Below are 18,650 nucleotides of genomic sequence, written 5' to 3' on the forward strand. Positions count from 1 at the left end.
ATTATGTGATTGGAGGCCACGCCTTTTGCAGAGAGCAAAACAAGTTTAATGATGTCCCACAGTGAAAGATTTAAAAGTATTTTAAATGGTTTTATGACAGTAAAAATGCACTTAATATTTTGTTTATTGCTGGACACGATGAATTATGCACATTCTGCTTTGCACATCTTCTCAAACAGCAAAGTTTTGGACAGCTTGGTGGATACTTGGGGAGAGGAAAAGATCCATGCCCAGTTGCCCAGAGCGCGTTTCATAGCAGCTTGCTATCCCAAACCATGTGTCTTCTCATGTCTGTATTTTCTGTATGCAGTGGGAGTAATTTCTTTCACCTGCTGGCCAGACTGCTGCTCCTGAGCTATTTGCACATCCACAGAAGTTTGGCTGCCCGGGGAATTTGGAGTGGGACAGAAGGAAGCAGGAGGTGGTGGCTTTGCTTCAGCCACCACACTGATAAGAGGTGGGATCAGAAAGAACCATCTTGGAGCAGATCCTCCATCTAATTTCCCTCCAGAGGCAGCTGCCAGTTGCTGCTTTTTCCCCAGAGGTAGGAAGATGTGATTTTATGTAACAGTTTTCTCAAGGTGATGTGCTGCTTTTACTTGAAAAGCAGTTGTTTGTTGCTTTGGCAAAATAACTTTAGCTGCAGGCTGGGGTTTGTCTGTTGTAATGGAGTTGTAGCTATGTTGTGAATCAGTCTCTGCTTCTTTCTGGGTTCATTTTGAATATATCAGAGTTTGGGCTAGAGAAATCAGCTTGTGTGGTGTACTGGGGAGCTGAGCTACTTCCCTGTGGATCCCTAAAGAAAAGGATAAAAGAAAGAAGTTTGGTGAAGTTTGCAGGAAGGATAGATAAGATCCAGGCAAAGATTCTGGCTTTGCCACTATGGCATCTGCTGACCCAAATGCCCAATGTCATACAAGGGAGCAAACTATTACTGGAGAGTAATCACTGCTGTGATGTCATGAAATTAACTGTTGAGTCACTTGTGCTGGCTGGAAGGTGGGAAGGGAGGTGGAGACATGAGACCTTTCTTCCTCATGCTGCTGTTTTACAGATTTGCAGTACATGAGGAGAGAAAGCAATTAAATCAAAGTCAGTCCCATAGCACATGTAAATTATATGTTTAATACAGAAATGTGCACCATTGTGAATGCCATGTTCAAACTCTATGTTAAATCATAAGCAGTGCTTTTATATGTGATAGACAGCACCAAGGGTCAAGCATTTAAATAACAGTCTGCAGAAATATGACTTTTAGGTTACAGAAGAAATAATAGTCTTATCAGTCCTGAAACTGAAGGAAAAATTCTATCAATAACCACCAAGAGACAGTGCCTCAAGTGCAGTTACGGAAAAAAAAAAAATTGGAGGCTGCCAATCTATAAATTCAAGGGCTCTGGATTTTCTCCTTCACAAGGACGACTTCCAGCTCTGGAGTGCCCAGCCAGAGTAAACACACAGCCTCCAGCCCACCTTCCCAGGTGATCCCGTCTGCCCCACGGGGCTCCCAGTCCCTGAGCCAGCACAAACAACCTTTGCTTCCAGTCCCAGCCCAGGGATATGCATCACCGAGCTGCCACAGTGATACTGCTCAGATCCAGGGACCTCCCCCAGACCATTCTTACCTTGTTCTCCTCACGTTTCAAAACTTCTACTCCAAAAATGCCCAAGAAATATTTTGAGAAAAGATCCCATGGCTGTCCTTAAAGAGCAGAATCTCCAAGGCAGTGCTTACTGTTAGCTATGGTTTGCTACAAAGTGCTCCACTATTTTCCCAGAGCTGGGCACAGTAGAAATGAGCAATAGTGAGGAGCAGGACAGATGACCTTCTTTTGAACTTAGTTGTTCCTTTAAATTTTGATGAAAACTTATCTTTAACCTTTATCTCTACTTCTTTTAGAGAGGGGATGAAGTTTTGAGCTTTTTTCCTTTTTTTATCCCTTGTCATTCTCTGCTGAGGGAGAGACTACAAAATTGACTGAGAAAGGAGTTTTATTCTGCAGCTTTTAAAGAGGGCAAGGGCATTGCAAGCAATGGAGATTAAAAAAAAAAAAAAAGAAAATGAAACTATAAAGAAGTACTTGACAGTGTCTCTTCTTCACTTATTGGAATATGCTGTTCAAGCTAAAAGAGAGGGCAAGAGGTAATCTGCTCTGCTATTTGCTTTTAATATGATCATGTTTTTGGCTCCCACTACATCTAATGCTGCTTGTATCATTCAAAAACACACCTCATTATCTCCTGGTAAATGTTGAGCTGCTGCAAAACCAATTGTAGTGGGTAGAATGCCTCTGAGGTCAGGGTGTACATGAAATATGTAAGCTCAAAATATGTTTGCAATCAGTGACAATACTGCCTGCTAATGTGCTATTGCACCGTTTGTCTCGCTCTTGGTCATAAATATTTTGTTTCTTAAGCTTTAAGGCAGCTCTATATCAGAGACTAAGTTTCAAGTAGCTGGTTTAGTCATTGTTGCTCTGACATTTATCTTGGATGCACCAACTTGTGTTTAGTCTGCTAAAATCAATACATAAAACGTGTAAACTTAGTTGAAGAAGAGTGGGTGTCTTTTAAGCTTTTTTCATATGGTAAGTAGAGGGCTGATATGAAAATCATGCAGCTAATTTAAACAAGGGTGAGGGAGAAATTAGATTTTGCTCTCTGAGCCTCATTTTCAAGGAATGAAAAGCTCAGTCCAGGTTCAATGCAGCATTCTCGGAGCACTGAACAAAATCAGTCTTTGTTCTTCAGTGAAACTTATCTGTGGAGGAGCTGCATAACTTCCTGTGAAACCCAGCCCTGCAGATGTGCTGTGCTCGTCGTCCCTCTGCTTTTGCTTCCTTTGGTCAAAGAGTCAAGAATGGACACTTTGTGCTGGAGTGAAAATGATGCTGCCTGGTTTGCCCTCTGCTGAGCTGGAGCCCTGCTCACCAAAGGGACATGACTTCCTGCCAGTTACTCTGCTGTTTGTTTATTTGTCGAGTGGAACGGGATAGCCCTCAGCGAAACCAAAGCCTTCCTCCTCCAAACCTTGGAAAAAGAAGCAGCAGGTTCTCAAGCAAGTGCAAACAACCTGAACTGATGCTGTAAATGAATAAATGTAGGCAATAAGCAAGTGGAGAGAGTGGATGTGGCAGACAATAATTAAATAGTTTAGTTCTAACAAGCATATGACCAGAGTTCAGGAGGTAGCTGATCCACTTTAACAAGTCAGAATATCAGAAAGTGAATTGTAGTAAATTAAGACTTTAAGTGGTTGGGCTATAAACCAGAACAGAAATTGATTTTCTAATAGTCTTGCATACTCTAAATATCCTTAAGTGCTTTATGTTTTAAATAGAGTAAATGCATAGCAAAATGAATTGCCTATTATGCACCAAATAGTACATTTATTATTAAATCCTAGAACAAGACAGATTTTACCAGTATCTTTTCTGTAGGGACTTATTTAGCATAAAATTTATTTTCTAGAATGAAATTGCCCAGAAACCAAATCCCCATTTGTGGCCCCTATGTGTTAGGTGCAGTAGAAATAGTTAATAAGATCCCTGCTCCAAATAATCTGGGGTGTTAAAAGGCAAAAAGTACAGGGGTTAGCGAACACATCTGGCTTTCTCTGTCTCTATATATCTTTGTGTTATATTGTCCCAGCTAAGTGGGATGAATCAAGCATTTTCTGACTTGCAGCTTGCCACAGAGGTGGGTGTGGGAATGACCAGAGAACTCCAGCGGGGCAGGGCAAGGGGGTTACAGAATGAAGTGGGAGGAAAAAGAACCAGAAATGCATTGAGAATGAAAAGAGGCCAGAGTCGTGGAGCAAGAGAGGTCTGAGCAGAAGCTTGGCTTTGTGGAGAGATGGGGAGTACCTATGGGATAAGTTTGTGTTGCTGCTGAGTGCACCTAAGACTGCTGAGCAAGGGGATCTAGACTCAGGAAACTGATGACTGCAGGTCTAAGAAGCAATAAAGTGCAGAAAGAGTAGGACAAGGGGATGTGCAGAGGTGAGAGGATGGGACTTGCAGTGTGTCCCATCCCCAGGGAGGAGGGAAACATGTGGCTGCTGTCAGGGAGATGCTGGCACAGGTATGAGTGGAGAATATGAGTGCAGAGCCACTGGGTTCCTGTGGAGCTGTCAGAATAATGCAATCTGATGAGACACTGAAAGGGGACAGGGTTTAGTTTTCATAATTTTTTTACTTGGTTTAAATTTATATAAAAGCAGTTATAGTGATGTATGTTCACAGTCTGTACAAGTGGTTTGCATTGTTTGATACATAACACTTATCCATTTTCTCTAATTTTATGTTGGTCCAGGCAGCTTTCCCAGTAATGTGTTCCTGGCTCATATTTGTGGTGTGACATTTTTGATAAGTATTGTCTGGGTTAATCCACTGTGGAATAATGGTTTGGATGATGCACCAGAGCCCCAGTTTCCCAACACAAATAAGCTGTAGTGAACACTGTTTCCCTTTAGGAAGGTGATCACTATATTCTTAGGTGAAGCAGTTACAAGGAGAAACCTGATTTTGTACTTATTTTAAAGACAAAATGAGATATTATAGGCAAAGTACCATCAGTTTCTGACTGGAGGGGTTGAGGCTGTGCATAAAGGTGCTGAGTTCTCTTGCCCCTCTCTCTTTTTGCCTCATTTGAAACATATTCAGGTATTGTAGGTTTGGAAGCCCAATGCAGTATGAGGTTTACATAAACTGCTCAATAAAAAGGGGATTATGTGCCTTCCAAGGATATGCAAGCCATATTCATACCCCTGTATTCCCTTCTTAGCAAACAGTTCTTTAGTCTTGCTGAAATACAAGTTACTCTCAATAAGCTGAGGCTGTGTGCAAAGGTTAGGGCCTGAAATATGCTCTTACCCACTGCATGGTGCTGTTTGTCTGCATTATCTCATGCAAACAAGAACTTTTCCTCCTGCTTCTTATTGATCCCAGTAGGTGAAGGAAGAAACATCTGATTTATTAGTCATTGGTCCCTTTTCCTGAGGACTCAGCATCTGAAATAAATTGAATGGGGTTAAGAATGTACTTAGACCCAGACAAAATTGTTTGTGCGCCTTGTCTTTACAATAAGAAAAAAAACTCAGAAGCAAATTCCAAGTGTCATTAGTGTCATGCTATAAATAAACAAAATGCTTTACAAATAAGAGAATACCACATTTTCCATCTTGGAAATAGCTTACAAGCCATTAGGTGCAGGTTAAGATACAGAACCACAGATTTAGAAGGGAAAAGTAAAGACAGGTAAGTGCCAAGGAGGAGAACAAAAAAGCAATCTGTGACTGTGATGTTTGGATTTTTCCAACCTGACATGAAAGTATGACATGAATGTTCTAGAAACATGAGGAGACATCAGTATGACTTGGTAAGATGTTGTGCCTTGTCCTGTCTGCTCCTGAAAAGCATTCTTAAGGAATGGGATGCTGATCTCAGCAGGTCTGATGGCATTTCTCCCATGATGGGAGAGCCCCAGTGGCAATACTGGGTCCTCTGTTTCTCTCCAGGACCAGCAGGAGGGAAGTGTCAAGAGATTGGATGGGGAAGCATTAGAGCACCCTGTATTTGGTGTATGCCATGGCCTGATGCATATCTATGGAGTCAGATACTACAAAGAACTGCTTCCTCTACACCTCAGACATCTCAGGAATCAGGGAGGTGTAACACATTATTTCTGTGCTTTCTCTCTTTTTTTTTTCTTCTTTTTTTTTTCTATTTTGCAGCACACAGCAGTCAAAGCAACTCGCTCTGTTTGGGCTGTCTGCAGCCCAGTAGATAAGAGAGCAAACACCTCCCATAGTGACAGGGACTCATTCCAACCATTTGTTTTGAGTTGAATGGTAGATCTTGGAAAACATGGTTTCCATTCATAAAAAGGAAAAAAAAACCTACTCTTGATACTTTCTAATGCCATCCTCTGGAGGCTTGAGGGCCATGTGTCTCACACCCTTACTTTGTAGGTCTTGCTTTTATAGACTTTGTTTTTCACTCCCAGAGATTTATTATCCCAGTGCAGAAACAGTCTGGCTATGCCTTGGCAGTGGAAATGTAGCCATCTATTTGCTAAGAACAAGCTTGTGGTTTACCAGAATATTTCTGTTTCCTTCTGAGGTTTCCAGCTAATGAAGGGGAATTTATCCAGTACATTTATTGACATTAAAATAAGAGTTGCAGTCCATAAATAATCCCATTGTTGTTTTAGTTTGCAGTTTAAAACTTGTTGTCAGCAGCATTGTTGTCCACTGTGACTCAGCTTGTGTTTGTGCTCGTAGTATTAGAGCTGGTAACACAGACACACGTTCCAGCTGTTCCCATCAGGAAGGCTTCAAAGTACATTTTGGAATAAATTCTGAACATTTTACCACTGAGCACCTTTGATCCCAAGCATGGAGAGAAGTTCACAGCTATTCCTCAAGTGACATCTATGAAGATAAAAGCAGGCCCCAGACTCATTTCTCGGTTTGTGCAAACTCCTGCCAGCCCAGAGAAGCAGGAAATCCTGCAAGGGACAGGTGAGGTGGCAGGAAAAGACCCACCTCCAGTTTTACCCACTCCCAGGAATGCTCCTGGTCCTGAACCAGGAGCGTTGTAGGGTTGAAGTTGTAGGGTTGAAGCCCCCTGAAGGAGCCTTCACAGAAGTGTCATCTCCTTAGTGGTGGATCCCTGCACTAGGAAAAGATGGAGGTGTATCAAGGGATGCTCTGCAATTCCTGTATCCTTCTATTTCTGGTTCCTAGAATGTCAACCAGTTCTTTCATATCTGTCAGCCAGCTCTGCAAAAGAAAATCCTTTAGCACGAGATAAAAGTCAGGTCTTCAGAATTAAGACCATAAAGAATTACATTTGTTATATTGTCTTATTTAAATGAGAATGTCCAGTGGATACAAGAAAAAATATCAAATAATTTCTACACATAATCCTCTTTGCTGGCAGTACACCACATGTTGAATAAGACCTGATTTTCAAATATGTGAAGTAATCAAGTTTCAGAAATGTTAAACTCATGGCAAATTTTCAACTTGATTATTTGAAAAATTTCTGCTCTTCTTAGTGTGTGGAGTTTCATTATCAGCTAAGATTCCTGCAGATTTTTAAAACCCGTTTTGAGAAATATAAAGGAGCCACACCAGAAGACACATGTGCTACAGGCTTCATCTCTAAAATTCTTTTGTCTCTATGATCAGTTAACTGGAGGAAAAAAAAAGGGTGTTTAGAGTGAAGTGTTTTGAATGAACTTCATTCAGTTTTCTCTTCCATGATGTGATGTCCAGTGCCATAGATTACACAGGAATGCAAATATGTCTTTACAGTCACAGAAGTGTTATCTTGCTGTTAAATATTCAGTAATCCAGAGCCACTTCAACAGATTATGCCTGACTTGCTTGTAAAATTTGCTTACACAGAGCTCAGCCCTGCCAAAGCACTTCTCTAGGTATTTACCTGCGGTGCTCAGCCTGCTGGCTGCCAGTCAGCTGGTATTAGCAGGAGGACAAATGTGACACTCAAGAAGTAAAGCAAAGAAATAGGCAGGTATTTAAATAGATGTATGAGCCAGCAAACAGGAGTGGTTTTAATATTAGTAGCATTTTAATCTTGTTCTCTAAACAAAAGAGGATTTACTTATTCATGGCTCAAGAATTACAAATTCAAGTGTGGAACTGGAGTTAGAACTGAGGGTACTGGAAATTCCTATGATTCAGTGTATTTATTGTTTTAATTGTTCATATTTCCTTTGCTTTGAGGGATTTGGGCTTTGGGAGTAATATGATGGTCACTGCCACATCTGTCTTGGATTCCTTATTCCTTAAGAATAGCCCTAAGCAGAGAGTGTTACAGAAGTCTCTCATTAGGAAGGAGTAGTCTCAGTCTTTTATGTAGCTGGAGATGATAAAAGGCACCGATTTAGCACTGCTGCCTGAAAGTCCACCAGCACTGCTGAACTCAGGAGGCCTTGTGCAAGAAAGCCATTTCTAGAGAGATTTGAGGACTTGTCTGTCCCTCCTGCTTAACAATAAAATCTTTTTTTTTTTCCACTATGAGCCACTTGTAGCAAATCCTTATCCAAAAACTGAAAAGTAAAAGCAAAAGGATAAGTTCAGAGATTAGTTTCCTACAGCATGTGAGGCTTCAATCTTTGAATCCAAAAGTAGTCCTGTGGCATTATCTACAGACTGGAAAGTGACCCTTGCCTGTGCCTGCACAAATAGCCATGGGCTCAGAAAGCACTGGCACTCAGCATCTCGTGCCTGACAAAGTTAATGACAGAAAAGTGCAGCATTTCTGCATTTTCACCTGCTGGCCTCACTGTCTTCCCATTCCCTGTAGCTCTCAAATATTAAAGCTGGCTGGAGCAACCCTCCCAGCTCCCACTTGTGCTCTTTGGTTCCGTCTGCACCCCTCTCTTCCTGACCTATATGGAAGCAAGCTTGCATGGAGAGATTCTGAAGGGGTTATTTCCCACAGCACCAGACAGCCTGAAATATATTTTACTCATGGCAAAAAAAGGCATCCTAAAGTTGGGCAACATGTACAGCTATAGCAGATGTTTCTGGATACACAGAAAATTTGGAATGAAGTTATGATTTATGTTAATATGAACTTAGTCATAGCTCAAATAATGTCCTGGAACAGAGATTATCAGTGTCCAGTTGCACCTCTGAAGACACAGAGAAGAAATAAAACCCAAAGAAGGGGCTCATCTCATAATCAGGTTTCAGGCAACTCAACAGTTGCATTTTATGTGTTATACAATCCACTCGTGAAAATAGCTTTAGATTTGCAAAAACAGATTGAAAGGGACTAAGAAAATGAATGGAACAAGCTATTCTGGCTTTAGGATGAGCTTTTATTTAGGATGGGATTACTTTTGAATGAATAAATCCTTTAGGGATGGGAGAGGGAATCATTATGGTGATGTTCAGCAATTGTGCCCTCCCTAAGCAAGGACTTAAATACTGGCCCACCTTTGGTTTGTGGGCCAGTATCCACCACTGGATCTTTTCCCTGATGATAACTTACTTCCTTAATTATCCACAATTGATTTGCATAAGAGTCATATTGAGATTATCATGTGACATGAAAACTATCAAGCATTGTTAATTTAAAAAATTTTTGTATCAGCCAATCTTAAACTAACTGGATATCTTATAGAACTCAATAGGAAAACAAAAATTATGTCCCCCTGAATAAGATCTTTTCCAATTGGCTGGCACACAGAATGAGTTCATCATATAGATGCCAATTTATAAATATGTCCAATAATAGTAGGGGGAGCAACTGTTCCACAGCTCTGCCAGTGTTCATCAGACACAGTGACAGTAGCCACATCATTAATCTCATGGTATATTAGAAATAAAGTCACTGGAATGGAATGGTGTCAAAGGATAAATGTTTCCCCCTTTGAAAATAAACTTCTCAGTTTCACCTCATTGTGTAGCCTTTTTTTTTTTTTTTTTCATTTCCCCCTCCCCCTTTCCACCTGCCCTCCTATAAATCCTTTGGTTTCACCTGGCATTTAGGTAACAGTAGGAGACCAATATCCTGTGTCAGAGCTCATTCTACAGTTATCAGTTTAGCATACCCTTAAATCCCCACAATTACTGTGCCAAGACCAATCCTTCCTCTGCGAGGTTAAACATATGCATTACATATTGAAACAATGTAAGTAGCATGTAATTAGCGCTGTTTATGCATTCGCACTTTAAATTATACTTCTAAACCTATGATGTTTTTCAAGGCACTTCATGTTAGAGAGACTTAAATGAGCATTCATCTTGTCATTTTTAACTTTATTCATAAATAACCCTCTAAATATATTTGAATGGTTTATTACATTAGAGCCTATGAACTGACGTACACATTCTTCCCTTAGAGAATATAGTTCTTAATAAAACATCCTTTAAAATTATAAAACCCGTGAACATGGCAATTAAATTTACAAACAGTGTCATCGACAACTTTGACAAAAGATGTTTGAAGAGGGGGGAGTGTTGGGGGGCCTTTTTTCTGTCCTTTTTATTTTTTTTTCTTTTTTTCCCCTCCTCTTTTTTTTCCCTTTTTTTAAATCCTTGTTCCATAAGGATTATAGCTCCCCCGCTGTTTGGAAAAGATAATTTCACTTGTAACACTAATAACTTGAGCAGGGAGAAGGCTGGCTGGGTGAATGGAATGCACTTCACTGCACATCTTGGCTTCGCTAGAAATCGGAAACAGATGGTCCTTGCGGCTGGCTTCCCACTCGGGCCCGCTCAGTGCCAGCCTGTGGTCGTTGGCTGGTTGCTGCTGGCACTGTGTGACTTGAACATAGTAGGACAGTGGCAAAAGAAATCAAATCTTTTTCATTGAGCACCAAACTGTAATGAAATTTGACAGATCTGACATTCTATACCCAACATCTAGTTAGAATATATTAACCTTTTAGTTTTCTTGAGCTCCTCTTCTACTAGTTATGAATCTCCTTATTAAGGGGTTGCAGTGGCTCTGGAGATGCCAGGAAAGTAGTATCTTCTGTGTGCCCTCTAATGCTGGAACTCAAATACATAATTCAAATAGTAAAGGAAACGTGGGGCTTTCAACTCCTCCCAAATTCTTCTACAAAAAAACCCCTGTGCTAGTAATAGAAATAATGGTTAGGCCCATTTGTTAATATTTCATTCTAGGAGCAAAAAAAGAAAATCATAGTAAGGTATTCCACCCATGTGCACTGAGTATTTCCTGAGTATGTTTTGTATTCCCACCCCACCGATCACTACCTGTGATCCAGCTTCATCCAAACTGACTCTGATTTCAAAGAATAGTTTTGTTTCAAATTCTATGAATTTGCATTTGCTTAGATGGTATACGGATTAGTCCAGGGAAGGATTCCTCCTTTCCCTCTAAAGGCTTCTCCCAATATATGCTTGATATTGGCTTTTTTTTTATAAACCCTGCTCAGTCCTTCTCTAGATCATGTTGTCTGTCACACGGGCCTTGAGCCAGCAAAGCGTGTGCTCCTGGGGGACAGGGACCTCTCATGGGTGAAGAGCATGTTGAAATGTTGTACTGAGTTATGGCCACAGATTAGGAAATAGTTGGTTATATTTAGACTTAAAAATAAATCTGGTTTATGTTCCTTTGCATTTTGGGTTGATAGAGAAGAATTTTTACTTATTTTTTAAAAATGTTTGTATGTGTCATTCCTTCGCCTTCAGTCCTTTCATCTGTTCCTCCTGTTTCTTTCAGACATGAAGTCACAGCACTGTCTGTGATGTCAGTGTGTTTCCATATTGACAGACCGTTCTGTCAGAAACAAGATCTTGATGCTTGTTTCAGATGAGGGAAAAGGGGAATACAGATGGTAGGAAGAAAATCAGAGGAGTGAGAGGGGAGCAGGGAGAAACACACACAACAGAGCTACAGGGGGAAATGCAGAGTCCAAACCCAACTTTTCCTGCAGAGGGCAAAGGACTACTTTCCCTGGGCTCAAGAAGATCGTCCAAAATGTGTGTGTAACATTAAGTAACCAGTAGAAGCTTTACCATTGCGCTGATTTTGGCTCAGGAGTCCTTGAAGGTGCAGCAGCAGTGGTCACATGTTGCTTCTCTCCTTGTTTACGCCTTCAGCAACAGCAGATCTTCTTGATTGAAGCCAGGATTACAGGATTTCCAAAAGCTAGAACACACTCCTTGTCAGAAACTTTGCATCAGTTCAGAGGCTGCCCAAAAATCAACTGCCTGCTCTCACGTGGCACTTGAACTAATTGTCACTGTTTGAGATAAGGAAATCCTCCTCGTAACTCATCGAAGCTGAGGCTTCCCAAGGAAAACGCCTCCGAAATTAGGAGCAGATCTAAATCACACTGTTGCAATGAGCTGAAAAGGTTCTGAGCAATTGCAACTGGAGAAATAGGGGGAGGCAAAGGGAACGAAGAGAGGGTTAATGAGCAATGGGTATCATACAAGTAATAGATAATCTAATAATGAGGTCTAAGATCCTAAAGATGTGTCTGGAACTGGGAACTGCTTGCCGTTCTACCGCGTTTCTTGTGCCGATGTGAACAGTAGAAGCCAACATTTGGAGAAACCACCCACTATGCCAACATTTCTAATGCTCTCATGCATTCAGTTTCCAGTAGACTGTAAAATGCCAGCTTGATACAGTCATCTGAATTAATATACTTTATTAGCCTTTTTTTAGCATTCTTTCCTGGTTCCGTGCACTTGACAGGAACAATATCCTCATCCAAACTTGCAGCTAAGGGAAGATAGAAGGGCCTGCTCGTACTGTGTGAGCTGCAGCAGGTAACTCTGCTCAACAATTAAGCAAATTATTTGTGGGTAGTTGGCCACTTCTCCAGTAGGAAGTCGGAAAGAAACTGCCAAGTGCTTCAATCCATTGCTTGAGGCCTACAGCTGGCAGAAAACAAATCTCCTGTAGCCCACAACACACACACCTAACTTCTTTCCAACTTGAAATATCACTCTATACTGCAAGCATTTTTATTTTGCAGCTGTGTCTGCAAAAATGTTGATGCCACACGAAGGCTTTTTCTTTCTTAGGAGCAGATCTGATTTAGAAGCAAATATCTTTGTTGTTTATTAGTCTTTGGAAGGCATCGTTTTGTCCCAGTACTATTCACAGGGAGTGTTGTGCAGAATGCTGATTGACAAGAGTTAAATTCAAAACATGTAGCCATTTTCTGGTGTGTGGTTTTTTTCCTGATTGAAGGAAAACTACTTAGATGTTTGTTTCCAAAACGGCATCTGTCAGCAATCAAAGGGGAAAAATTGCATAAAACAAATGCAATTGTTTGGAGTAGCATTTCCTGGATCATGTTAAATGCTTGATTTGCTCCCCATTATGCTCACCAAATAATTTTATTTTCCACAATAATTGCAATATTTAACATGTTGTATTTAATCTTGTTTTAATGCTATTAACAACAGCCGCTTATGAAAGGAGTAATTGCTCTACGGGTAAGAACCCACCATCCCCAGCATCAGAAAGAACAATGGCAAAGTTAACTGCACCTAATTGTTCTGAATTTAAAACACTGTTAACCAACAGCACTCCTCATTTCTTTGCACATAACCACTCCACTGTCAGGAAGGAAATGGTTTCATGCTTCTGTCATTCGTAATCTGAAAAGTGTATGTTCTAAAAAAAATATTTAGTTGGTGTGTTTACAATTAATATTGGGAGGTAAAATCATATGTTGGTACAGGAAGAAGTGGTTAATACAGCAATACAGAGAAAGTTTGTCAGTAGATCCCTAGCAACATCAGGTGCTAAAACCCCATATAGAATAGAGATTTATCAGAACTTGCCTGGAATGACATGCAGCACAACTGGGTATGAAATACTAAATAAATAATAAGAAGGGAGGGTAAGATGATGGGTTTGAGAGGTAGGAGCTGAGAGAGCAGCACAAAATTGAATATGACACCAATTCAAGGGCTGATTGTTACTAGGAGTTTTGCTTTATATTTTGTGTGATTATTTGGAGAGGGAGGTTTTTTCAATAAGCAGTGAGACTGAAAGGACAGGTAGCGTTAGCAAACCTGCAGTAAAAGACAATAAATTCTTTGGCTAGCCAGAGCAAGGACAGTTCCTGGCACAGTGTCCATCTTTTTTTCTTTTTTTTTTCTGGACTCAAAATAAAACTTAACACTTCCCATGCTAGTCAGACCCTTTCCTGTAAGCAGCTCCTATCTGGAACTAGAAGTTTAAACTGGGATGCTGTAGTAGCATAGATCATTCACTGATGTGTAGTCCAGATTGTAAGACTGGGACAAAAAAAACCCCAAACCCCTGCATGTTACATTAGCAGTTCGTGCTTACACTAAATCATTTGCTTATCATCTCGCACATCACAGAAATGCAGAGGTATTACTGAAGCTCAATAAAAGTTAGTTCTGTCCTGAATGGCAATTATAATTAATTTGTGCAGCCCAGAAGGACAATTTTGCTGTAGCCAAATAGTTAAACAACAGTTAATATACAAAATAATTCAAATAAGACTTGTGCACCCACAAGCTCCCCTTTCTAATACAAACAGAAAAGGATATAGTTTAAAATTGAGTGGATGTTTTTAATACATTTTCCTCTTGTGTCCAAATCACAAAACAATTTGCAGAGTGTAGCTGTTTCTGAGTGAGCGAGTTGTATCAGCTCCGCAGCCCTAAGAAATATTCCTGGCGAGAGTGCTTTTGCCAGTTCAGAAGTTCATTTTTTCGAGCACTTGAGGAAAAGCTCTACTGTATAGGCTGGAGTGCCCTGTCAGGGACTGTGGTGGTCACAGCCGAGCAACCGTCGCTCCGTGTGACACAGCGGGGTGATTTAAATGGAAAGCATTCACTGCCTGCTTAATAGTCAGCTGTCATAAAAGTAATACTTCAGTTGGGTTTACAGTGCACCAGGAAAAGTGGGAAAATGAGATGAGAAAATCTATGATTATCTCTGGCTTTGCTAGACAGGAAAAGATTTTAATATCAGACAATAATAGGATTTCATAACTTTTCAAAGCAGTTTGTTTTGGGGCTGGCTTTTCCCAAGTTATCTGTCAATTCCTCACGTAAATTTTGAGCGTGGCAGAGAAGTTTTGCAGGAGAGAGAAACAAACCTCTGTGAGTTTGGCAGTTGTCACCTGATGAGATTAAGAAATGTAACATTAAAAACCATGTTTAAAAAATATTGTAGCAAAATTATATTTTACAAATATCATTATATATAAAAAGGAAATTGTTGAGTTCTTAGAGGGCACTTTGAACCTTCATATGAAAAGTCATTCATTTAAACAATATGATCTGATATCTAAAATCAAGAAGCAATAAAGAGACAAAACTTGAGGGTCTTAAAAAAGAAAGATCATTTGATTCCTTCAGAAAGCATCTCTCACTGGATTGAGAAATTAAACTTGGACAGTTCATACTTTTGTTTTGCCTTTCACTGCTTAAATTATTATATGCACAATTACGAAAGAAAGAAAGAAAGATGTGATAATTTTTCTTTTTTTTCCTCAGTCTTTTCCCCCCCAGTCACGTACATGAGAAAAGTAGCTGCGATAAACAGATACTGAATCAGACTGAAAGTCTTTTTTTAAAAAAAAAAGAAAAAAAAACACCCAAAACATTGCATGATAGTCTCTAAGCAGTTCCATCTGTCAAGCAGAAATTTTAGGCTAATAGCCTGTGGCGATCTCCCTCCACAGTCCACTACCTGCCTTTGTCCTATTAAATCTCTTTATTCTTCTTAAAAAAGAAAAAGAGGAAAGGAAAGAAAAACCTTGCAGACCAAAATCATCTGAGTGATGAAGCCCTAATTTTGACCGCCTCTCTTTGATGTTGAGCAGTGGGTTCTTATTTAAAAAAAAAAAAAGAGTGAGTGAGAGAGGGGGAGAGAGAGGGAGAGAGAGAGAGAGAGAGAGAGGAGAAGACAGTGCTAGAAGCAGATGACTTTTCATCTCCACTTCACCTTGCCACTGGGTCTGTGAGAGATTGGTTCATTGTCAAGGAGATTTTTTTTTTTTTACCCATGATTCCATATGGTATGGACCGGGCTACATGTTGCCCAACATGCCAGTGCAAATGTTTTCTCAATTAGGTGTCTTATCTCCCGTGAGTTAGCATCAGATGAAGCTTGCTGACAGCATAATGGCAGGGAAAACCTCCGACGGCTCCATCAAATGGCAGCTCTGCTACGACATCTCGGCCAGAACTTGGTGGATGGTGAGTTGGCAGCAGGGCTGCTTTTTTTTTTCTCCCTTTTCTACTTTCCCTCCCTCTTTGACAAAATGTCCCAGACCTCACATTTATCAAATTAACATTTGATTTTTTTCACACTCTTCAGTAGAGCAGCCTCACACTTGTCCCACTTGTGTGCTTTCCCCTGTGTAACAGGAGACTGTTAATGTGCACTACAGTTTCCAGAGGGAAGCTTTTTCAATTCTCCTTAAGGGAAAAAAAAAAAAAAGTATGCAAAGAAGTAGTTTGAAAAAGCCTTGTTGTGCAGAGTAACTTGTCTCAGTCGGCTGCCTAACGCTCAGTTTGTTTTATTTTATCTGCTGCTTTCCAGCGTCCGTGTGCGCGTGCATTTTTTACCACGCAGTATTTCGTAAAAAGGGAAGGTGGAAAGTTCAGTCCGTTTCAAAGCGAGTCGATCCCTGTAAAAGCCTGGAACGGTGCGGTCGTGGCGTGGTGTAAAACCATCACGTGTGAGAGGAGCGCGGTTTGCGAGGTGCTGCCTTTCAGCCGAGACCCCGATCTAACTTTTCCCTCCGCTTGTTTGCGTTAGAACAGGTTCCCGGGCTGTGCTGACCTGGAGCCATGTGTTACAGATCCCACATAGTCTGGCTCTAGCTGCTTTTGGGCACAATTAAAGTTTCAATAAAGTCCCAACGTGCTCCGTAGAACGAGTTAACTAGCATGTCATGGTCAGCCGGGCCAGACAACCTTTGACATCTTGAATCTATAAGAGGTATAGTGAGTTAGGAGGATGCACAATAGCCCATTGTAGCAGAAGATGCAAGTCCTGTTGCGAGGAAGAGAGTCCTCAAATCATTACTGCCCTCGTTAGCGTGTTGTCCGTTAGGGATTAATTCGTTAGCAGCGCATTTTTAGTTTTCTGTAATTATTATTCTTGTGGCAAGCGTGAATTCTTCCAGTGAGAGGAAAAGTTTGCTGCCAGGACAATGAATGTATTATCCGCTCCTAACTGGACCGTGAACCTCAGCTCATTTCACATAGATATCAGTTAAAAAAGGACTGGCGAGTGGAATTACAAAACAAGGCATGATCACTTTCATTGTATGATACGCTGAAACAAGTCGGGGGCTTTCCCTCCCCCTCGCCGCCCCGGACCAATTTTGGTATCATTTGGAAAGTTTAAGACCTCAGAGGACTTGAAAGACTTTTAAAAGTGAGATCCGGAAGGTTTTTATTCTGCAGCTTGGTGGTGGCCATTGTGTATATCATGTGGCTTGTATTTAAAGGTGTTTGGGCTCGGGGTTTTCCGTTTTGTTTTGTCTAAACTCTTAATTTTTTAAGCGTCTATTAGAGGTTTGCCAGCGGTTGCCAGTGAAATGTAACATGCAGGGTTTGGTTAATGGGAATAGGGAAGGCTAACCACTTTACTTATAGTACTGATTTTCCAATTAGACTTTCTGCCAGGAGAAGTTGGAGGGGGAAGGGGTATTTGCATGCACATAAACTGTTGATTATTCATGTGACTTTTTTTTTAGCTTGTTAAACCCCTGCAAATAAGGCTATTGATTTTTACTTATCATTTTCAAAGCAAAGTTTTTCAAGCACCTGTTTTAGCCACAAGATTTATATCATGCTGTGATTTTGCCTTATTCCAAGCCATTTGTATATTTTATTACCACTCCTCTTTTATTGTCTATCGGCTGCTTTTATGATGAGGTAGGTCCGTGTTTATTATTTAGTAAGTATCCTCAAATGTTACTAGGCAGTTATTAGCACTCTAGAGAAAGTGTCCAAGGAAGTTTCATTTCAGTCACATCTATTACACAGATGTTTTAGTGCTGTGAATATAATATGTAAAAATCCTGGAAACATTTAGTAATGCACTTGCCTAAAAATAAACAGTTTTATAACCACACATGCTGTTGTTTAGATTAAACATTGTAGAAAGTTCTCCTTAAACTTGAACATCACACCATTTATTTTCTAACAGAAAAAAAAAATCACTTAAATAGCTTTTTTTTGTAGAAGTTGTGGTAGATAAGAGACGTTATTTTTAGCTGAAATGAATAATTCAAGATCTTTACAATAGATGTGTTAATTGCAAATAATTTTCATACAAAGTTTCAATTATTGATGGAGTAATAAGCAGTTTTTCATACATTATGAATCTAAAACACAAAACAAAAATAGATTTTTTTTTACCCCCCCCAAACCTCATCCCGTTTGCCACATTCTTTTCATCAAAAGTAAAACAGAGAGCAGATTTTAATGTTTTAAAGACAAATAAAGCTTTGAAAATTACCTCATGCATCGTCTGGCTGCACAAAATCTCAGCTGCACAGTGCTAAACTTCGGTTTGGTACTGCCAGCATACAAAGAGATGAGTGAATACCCCTTGCACCCATATGGACTCAGCTGCCAGCACTGGGATATGCAATTTTGCTTTTTAATGAATCGTAAACAATTTGTGTGTCAAGCGAGGGAGTTTGTTTTCTTTCTGGAGCAGGTTCTAAATCCATTTGAAGCTATAGCTGTGTACTGTACTGGAGCATTATGCCCAAATTTAAAGGTTCTGTGTCACTGGGATGAAAAGACCTGTTATAATGAAAGAAACGGCTTTATAAAAGGCTGGGTGTTGTAATCTCTCTCTCTTTCTTTCTTTCTTTCTTTCCCTCTCTCTGTCTCTCAACCTCACACTCTCCCTCTTTCACCCCAGTCTATAGCATGTTTATAGCCAGCTCTGGAGATAATGGAAATTAGTTGATTGCATGATTAGTAAAATGAATGGATTTTAGCATTGGGCAAAGCAGCTTGCAATTTTGAAAGGTGGCTTTAAAATGCAGAGTTCTAATTTTGACCTTATTTTCTTTCATAGATAATCTTTATTAATGCCCCTTTAATTCATTTTTCCTCATCACAGCTAGTTTTTCTCCCCAGCCATCTGATGGAATGGCTAATA

The 18,650-nt window shown here is 40.2% G+C and overlaps 1 long non-coding RNA gene across 1 annotated transcript; it reads right to left on the bottom strand.

Annotated features, from left to right (window-relative positions):
- Positions 1-395: 395 nt before the first annotated feature.
- On the bottom strand, positions 396-18,122 carry LOC148183718 (uncharacterized). Its single transcript, XR_015773314.1, has 3 exons — positions 17,994-18,122; positions 4,875-5,011; positions 396-796 (listed from the first exon to the last, which is right to left on the bottom strand). It is a non-coding gene; the product is annotated as an uncharacterized LOC148183718 (long non-coding RNA).
- Between the last annotated feature and the right edge of the window lie 528 nt (positions 18,123-18,650).

The sequence above is a fragment of the Pseudopodoces humilis genome, chromosome 10 (genome assembly GCF_049639895.1).
Source record: "Pseudopodoces humilis isolate 2021_Gansu_Grassland_sample_001 chromosome 10, ASM4963989v1, whole genome shotgun sequence".
Lineage (NCBI taxonomy): Eukaryota > Metazoa > Chordata > Aves > Passeriformes > Paridae > Pseudopodoces > Pseudopodoces humilis.